We start from the raw sequence: 7013 nt of genomic DNA on the forward strand, positions 1-7013 counted from the left end.
ATCCTTATTTATGAACAATATTTGATGAGATTTACAACAATACTGTTAAAAAGGTTAATGAATCTGTAGAATGCTTGGTTTTTAGGCCGACGGTAAAATATTTTTACATATTTATTTAGTGTAGCTTTAAAGCAGGGATACCTAAGATCTTCTACCATCAGTAAACCTGGAAAATAGTCGTATGATATTTACAGTGCTGCTTGAATTTAAACCAAAACAAACAAACTTTGATTGATAATACCCACGAAAGAAAAAGACTGGAGCTAGATGAAGTATTCCACAAAATACACGTCATAACGTAAAACAAATTTACATATACAGAATATGAATGATAAAACCGTCTAGGTCGTATAGTCAGCACTGGCATCTATAATGTAAAATGATAATTTGCTCGCACAGTATATCAGGAACTTTCCTTATAACAACTTGTTTTCTAATTTGTTTGGCTTCAAATAAATTCCCACGAGTATCCGTATCAGTTCCCACTAATTATAGTTTACTATTTTGTAATATTCTCGTTACAATGGACCGACCTAATCACCATAATTTTGACAGGCAGAATGATGTGTTGATCTCGTTTGAATTTCAGATAATACAGTCTGAGTTACTGCACACACACACATACGAGTTTTCTTTTCCATTTTTTTCTCCTTCCCTTTAAATCACCAGAAATAAGAGAAACACTAAATAAGAGTTTTACTTAAACTGATTATTCTGTATGATGTTGCAAGAGGATATACATGTAGTTTGCATCAAAAGTAAGCTATTTTAGTCCAGTCAGTCTGTGAATCGACCTCAAACAAATTGCAACAGAAAATATTTTACCTGGTATAGAAAGTATATGGAGTAACATGAATCATATCAAAAGTCTAGCAAAATCTAAGTTGCGCAACATAGAAAAAAACGGGTTTTTATCGCGTTATTTTTTGTGATTTTTTTCTGACGACAACGGTCTTCCATAGGCGAACAAAGCGTCTCCGATACACAGAATAGCGACTGCATAATGGCGACAACAACAACAAAATTAGTGTAAACAAAATAAATGTCAGTAAAGTACACTGTAAAGTGGGTTGGTATATTTTCCTTAAAATATTACAGATCATAATAGGAATTATTAATGTGGGGTCGTAAGTTTTTTATGAGTATTTGTTGAAAATTATTACTTGTTTTACCAGTTCTTTATCCGTTGAAGGTCAACAGGTGTTTCAAGCCATCTGTATTATACTTTTCATGGAAAACAGTTTAAGTTATATAAATTACAACTCTGATTAACTCCTGTCTTAGTAAACATTCAAAAACGGCCTAAAAATGTGTATTTAAAACAAGTTAATTTCGACAGTATTTTTAAACTATGGAACGCCATTATCACTTTAATTATGACGAATTACGTTAAATAAATTCTGAATACTTTAATCATGTTTTATTGTCAAATGTGTATTCAAGGTTGCTTTTTTTGTATTTTTAATAGTTTTTTAAAATTGCTTTACATATATAATGTATGTTATGTCATTATTACTTCAGGGGTACCGCTTTGAGGTAGTCTTCATTGATGTATGCTTGATTTTGAAAATAAAAAAAAATCCAGTAAACTATATGTACACTAAATGAGTAAGTTTGCTTTCCTGTGCTTACATTTGTAATATTTTTACATATGTTACACAAATATCAAACATTATCTTTTACTAGTTTAAGTGAATATTAAACATGGAGGAAATAGAGCGTCGTATGCATAATTCAATATATCTGAAATTATTTTCAGTTTTTAATAGACATAGAAGAAATTTATACATGAAAAGGTGACATGAAAAATTTATCAATAAACAAACGTAATTTCTAGTTATGGTTCATGATTGGCGATGTGTATGAGTTCAAGGTGAACATGCACAGTTGATCCATAATTTAAAAGAAAATATTTTATGCATACAATAGTACCTGCGCGAATTTGAAAAAAGTGCATTACGTGTATAAGATTAATTCACAGCGATATATTAGTATTTCTTTCGGAATGCACACCTAAGTTGACTATAGTATAATTTTATCACTTTTAAAATCAAAATTTAAGCAAATACATGTAACAACAAAAACATCTGTGTATTCTATAGAACCTTGTTTCAGGAAAATATGAAAATAAGATTCTAATCCTTTCAAACTTGAAGTAATTTCTATGTTACAGATTTCATCAACACACAAGAGCCAATGGGTATGCCCGATCATGTGTTCTGAGGACACTGTGATGTATACGAGTTAAAGGTAAAGATGCATAGTTGAGACATTTGATTCACAAAATCACTTTAATGATAAAGTTTCATATAAGCAAACTTTTAAAGTGTGTCATAAGTTCCATATAGTAACATATCAGTACAAATATTTTTGAATGCATGCACGGATGGGCATTACAAATGCTTAAAATTGAAATGTCACATTTTTAAACTAAATATGTGACTTTATCTTTACGTTACTTCCAAACACTTTAACCAGTAGGTATTTTATATTGATAATTTTAGATTAAAACCTTAGAAAATAATAATAATATCTGTCATATGTTGCAGTTCGGATCGGAATATCCGTCCCGAGGTGACTCGCCCATTGGGCGGTAACGAGGCTTGCCGCACATGGGCGGGTTACTGAGGGACGGATATTCCGATCCGAACCGCAAACATATGTCAGATATTTTTTCTTGCATATTTTACGATATAACATTATATTTTGAATTCTTTATCTTAATTTTCAATGGGAATTTATGCCATTACAACCGAAACTATTTTCGTACTAGAGCGTATGAAATTACAACTTCATTCATAACGGTAAAATTACGTCATCCTAAAACCCCAGTGACACTAGAGCTTAAGATTACTTGCGACCACCGGCGACTTGTAAAACTGACGATCATCAGCGATTGTCTGCGACCAAAACCATTTTTGCACGTATAAATTTACTTCTGCGACTATCGTAAGACTAGTGATCCTTGACAATCGCACGACGGGTCATAGGCAAACGTACGATGGTCTCAAGATTGTGTGGGATTACTTACGACTACCCGTGACCTGCCATGCGATCACCTACAACTAGTCGTACGACCTTCACACGATTACTAAAGACTACTCAAGATTATCAGTGACTAGTGGCAATTTGTAAAGACTATCGTAAGATTGTCGCACTTCTGAACGACCATCGTGCGACAGCCTAAGACCTTATAAGATCACTAGTGACCTGTTTGATCGCAAAGAGGTTTTTGTGCAAGCTCAAAAACCTCTCTACGACTGAAATTGGTCATGGGACCTAAATAAGATAACCTGCGACTGTCAAAGATCACCGATGACCGTCGTAAGACGTTTTAAAGATTGTCCGCGACCAGAGGTCACTGGTGATCGTGAACTGGTCTTCACTGGTCGTAAGCTCTAATGTGACTGAGGCTTAAGCGTGACATTGTACAGCACGAGACTCATCTGGCACCCCCTATGCCAGATGAAATTTCCGGCATGGGTAATACTAACGGAAACGCCAGTCTGATATGCAAGAAAAGTGTGTCATATCAGCAACTTTGATCAAATAAATACACCTAAAACATTTAAAGGAAAGCCTTTTAGGAAAAATACATCTTATAATAACACGTACTGTTCTGGGATAACTGAAACAATACGTAATCAGCTACCAATAACCGTAATTTAAACAATAAATTCAATAATATTTATTCAAAGTTCATATAGCAAACACTTTATTACTGCGTAATATATCCTCTTTACAAGGAACCAGAATATGATAATTAAACACAGTATGCCTACCATATAAGCAAACATAGGATTTGTCACATTATGCAAAAAAGGTTGATGTTCTATTGTTCTTATACATAGGGAATCCTCCCGATGCCATTCGCTGTAAGTGTACTAACAACCTAAACCCATGACTATTAAACTGCTAGTTGCTTTGATTGCTGTGATTCATACACATGATCATCTTAAAGTTGAAGGCATAAAATATATGATTAATTTTATTTAATTAGATAAAAAGTGCATTTAAAAGAAAACAAATAAAGTATGAAAAATAGCACATAATCGTCAATTAGAATTCATTTTTTTAAATCGCATTAAAATTGTGCAAGGCCGCATATGACAGCATATTTGTATTTTACAATCGCCACAGTGACGGAGAACATTAACTTCACGCGTATTCTTCTATGCCGCAAACGATATGTATTTCTCTTTAAAATTACTCCAACAGTCTGGTAAAAAAACTTCTTTACCCCTCAAAAAGTTTTGTATGCATGACTAACAAAATACTTGTGTCGAATTTCTTATATCATATTAGATGTTTCTATGGTAGGCTGTCTAAACAGTTGACAAATGTTTATGAAAGTGCCGTTTTCCGACGCCTTAATGAAGACGTTTTTACATAAATAAACGTTGCAATTACAAATGATTACACAGTTATTATAATACAATGTTCAAACGACGTGAAATTTTAGCAGGCTTAACATTAACCTTCGGCAAATATTGGACATGATCTCTTATTGTGTCGGGCACTTTGATGTATTATAAATTTCAATGAACGTCGTGTTCTTTGAGTTGCGCTGCTGTGGCGTATCCAGGGTTTTTTAAGGCGGCCTGAGACGGTACTGGATGTTTATAATCAATTATATTTGGCAATTAAATTAAATTGAAACATCGATCTTTGCGCATTTATAAATTCAATGAAGAAAACATAAAAAGTTATCAGAATTATAAACAAATTTTTGGTAATTCTGGATCAACCTCCATATAATGTAAAAAACAGATTTTATAAATCTTACAATATCAGTTATTGTTTTTTTTTCAAGAGGAACTCCTGTCGGATTTGTTAACGGCTGTTTGATGATCATACAAAGACAGTTAAAGCCAACGAAAAGGAATGCATGGGAATAAATGCTGCCAGTGAGAAATAAAATGACAGTTTAAAAGTTGAATCGGAATAATATATTCACATTGAGTGTAGAAAGATGTACTGAAACCAACATTACACTAAAAGAGACACTAAGACAGAAAAAGAAAACACTGATGCCACTATTGAGATCAATGACTGATAAGTTTTCATACAAAAAAGAATGTTTATATAGTGGTCAATCTTTAATAAGTAAGGGTAAAACAAGGAAGTGAGATGTTTCGCCAGTAAGGACACTAGAACCTACTGTTTTGAATATATGTATACAGAGGAATGACTGAAGTCTGATACAGTGAGAGCAAGGATAGAACAGGTTCACAACTTGCTTGTAGCCGATGCTCTTTACCATCAAACATGTTTATGCTCCTCTAATTTCAGAACTGGAAAAGATATAGAAGAAGAATTTCAGGTGCTACCATCTAGTGATAAAAAGTGAAAGATTGGTCGACCAGAAATTACAGAAGCGAGTGACGCTTTGTAAAAGTCATTACATTCTTGTGCTTATGCTTAGCGAAGCTTTTTTACAAATTGAAATTTGCAAATATTTTTTTTTTTACATTTTATGCTCAAATGTATGAAATATTTGAAATTGACCTTCCAAAAGGTCAATGTCACCTCTTTTGACCCAATGTCATGATGTTATGTAATGACTCTGAAAAAATACAACAGATGTGCTTGAAAGTATTCAAGTTAATATAAAACTCAATATTATTATCATAGATAATATAGATTTCCTTAATGTTTCTCTATTTTGTATACAATTACCCCACCCACTAGCTGTACAATGTTAATTTAAATATTTCAATATATGCATTAAATATTGATGGAATGTAAATTAAATTTATAAAACGTTGAAACTTGATAGTTTTCACATGTACGTAAACCATTATGTATTTTCTGTTTAATATCATATAACATAGAGCTTTCAATAAATTGTTGATCTACAGCAATGTAAAAATATAATATTACCCCACCCACTTAAGTTAATTAATAAATTTTAGAAAGGTAAAAGTAGTTTCTTTAAACAAAAACAACTTTTTGATTACTTTATGTTACTATAGGGATATATTAAGCTATATTTTTATGCATATTATATATAAAACTGATTGGAAAATTGTATGTGTGTATTACATTGAGTTCAAATTAAAAAAAATAAATACAATGATACCCATATATTTGATCTCAATTTTTGAAAACATTCTCCAATTTAGATTTTTCTAGACTTTTGATATGTTATACAATATAGGTCTGGGGTTTCAAAACACTCAAAATATTTTCTGTTGCAATTTGTTTGAGGTTTGGCTCTATTTTGAGCTAGAATGACTGGACTATTTATGCTTCGGTACTGGTAAAAGCGAGACAAGAAAATGAAAATGCCTGGACAAACAATTAAAGTTAACCTTGTTGTATTGTATCCCTGTGAATAAAACGATCCAAAGTACCCCGGAGTGGCCAAAAATGGGCGTACTGAGGCCTTTGTCAAATAATATGAGAAATTGTTCCGTTTCTTGTAAAATCGGAATGCTTTAATTTTATTCCCAACAAACATCTTTTAAAAATGTTACAAAAATAATATTAGTATAAAGAAACGTGACAGACCAGCTGGCGTATACACGCCACTTAAAACTTTACACATGAATATTGCACAGTTTACAATAGGGTGGGTTTTAAACTTGTATGTATCTCCACATGATGGTTGTATGTGTGCTTTAAAAGAAACCTCCGGTTAACAAAGTGTGACTATTTCTCTGCCCCCCCCACCCCCCAAAAAAAATCAAAAAAATCACAGAACATGGGAAGGACATGTTCGGTCTGTGTGGACAATTTCGATCCTTTTAAATTTTTCTGTTAAATACATAGGTGCTCTGTCAATGTGCAACAGCTACACATGAAAGAAAGTATCTTCAATTCAATCCTTGCTTTCACCGGCAACCATTGTAAGTCGTGCAATGAAGCCGAAATTTCGATTTAGTAAGTCGAAATGTCGAGTAAGTGCTCTTCCGTAACATACAGTTTCATGATAGCATCGATTATTAATATACATGTTTAGTGTTCTTTAAGACTCTAACATGTGTTCTTGATCTTTTCTCTTTTAGGGA

The 7013-nt window shown here is 32.6% G+C and overlaps 1 long non-coding RNA gene across 1 annotated transcript; it reads left to right on the forward strand.

Annotated features, from left to right (window-relative positions):
- Positions 1-809: 809 nt before the first annotated feature.
- Positions 810-6031, forward strand: LOC132715306 (uncharacterized). Its single transcript, XR_009623663.1, has 4 exons — positions 810-1127; positions 1522-1608; positions 2174-2250; positions 4814-6031. It is a non-coding gene; the product is annotated as an uncharacterized LOC132715306 (long non-coding RNA).
- The last annotated feature ends 982 nt before the right edge of the window (positions 6032-7013 follow it).

This window comes from Ruditapes philippinarum, unplaced genomic scaffold, assembly GCF_026571515.1.
Source record: "Ruditapes philippinarum isolate M1 unplaced genomic scaffold, ASM2657151v2 ctg9877_1_1_1_1, whole genome shotgun sequence".
NCBI classification, from domain to species: Eukaryota; Metazoa; Mollusca; class Bivalvia; order Venerida; family Veneridae; genus Ruditapes; species Ruditapes philippinarum.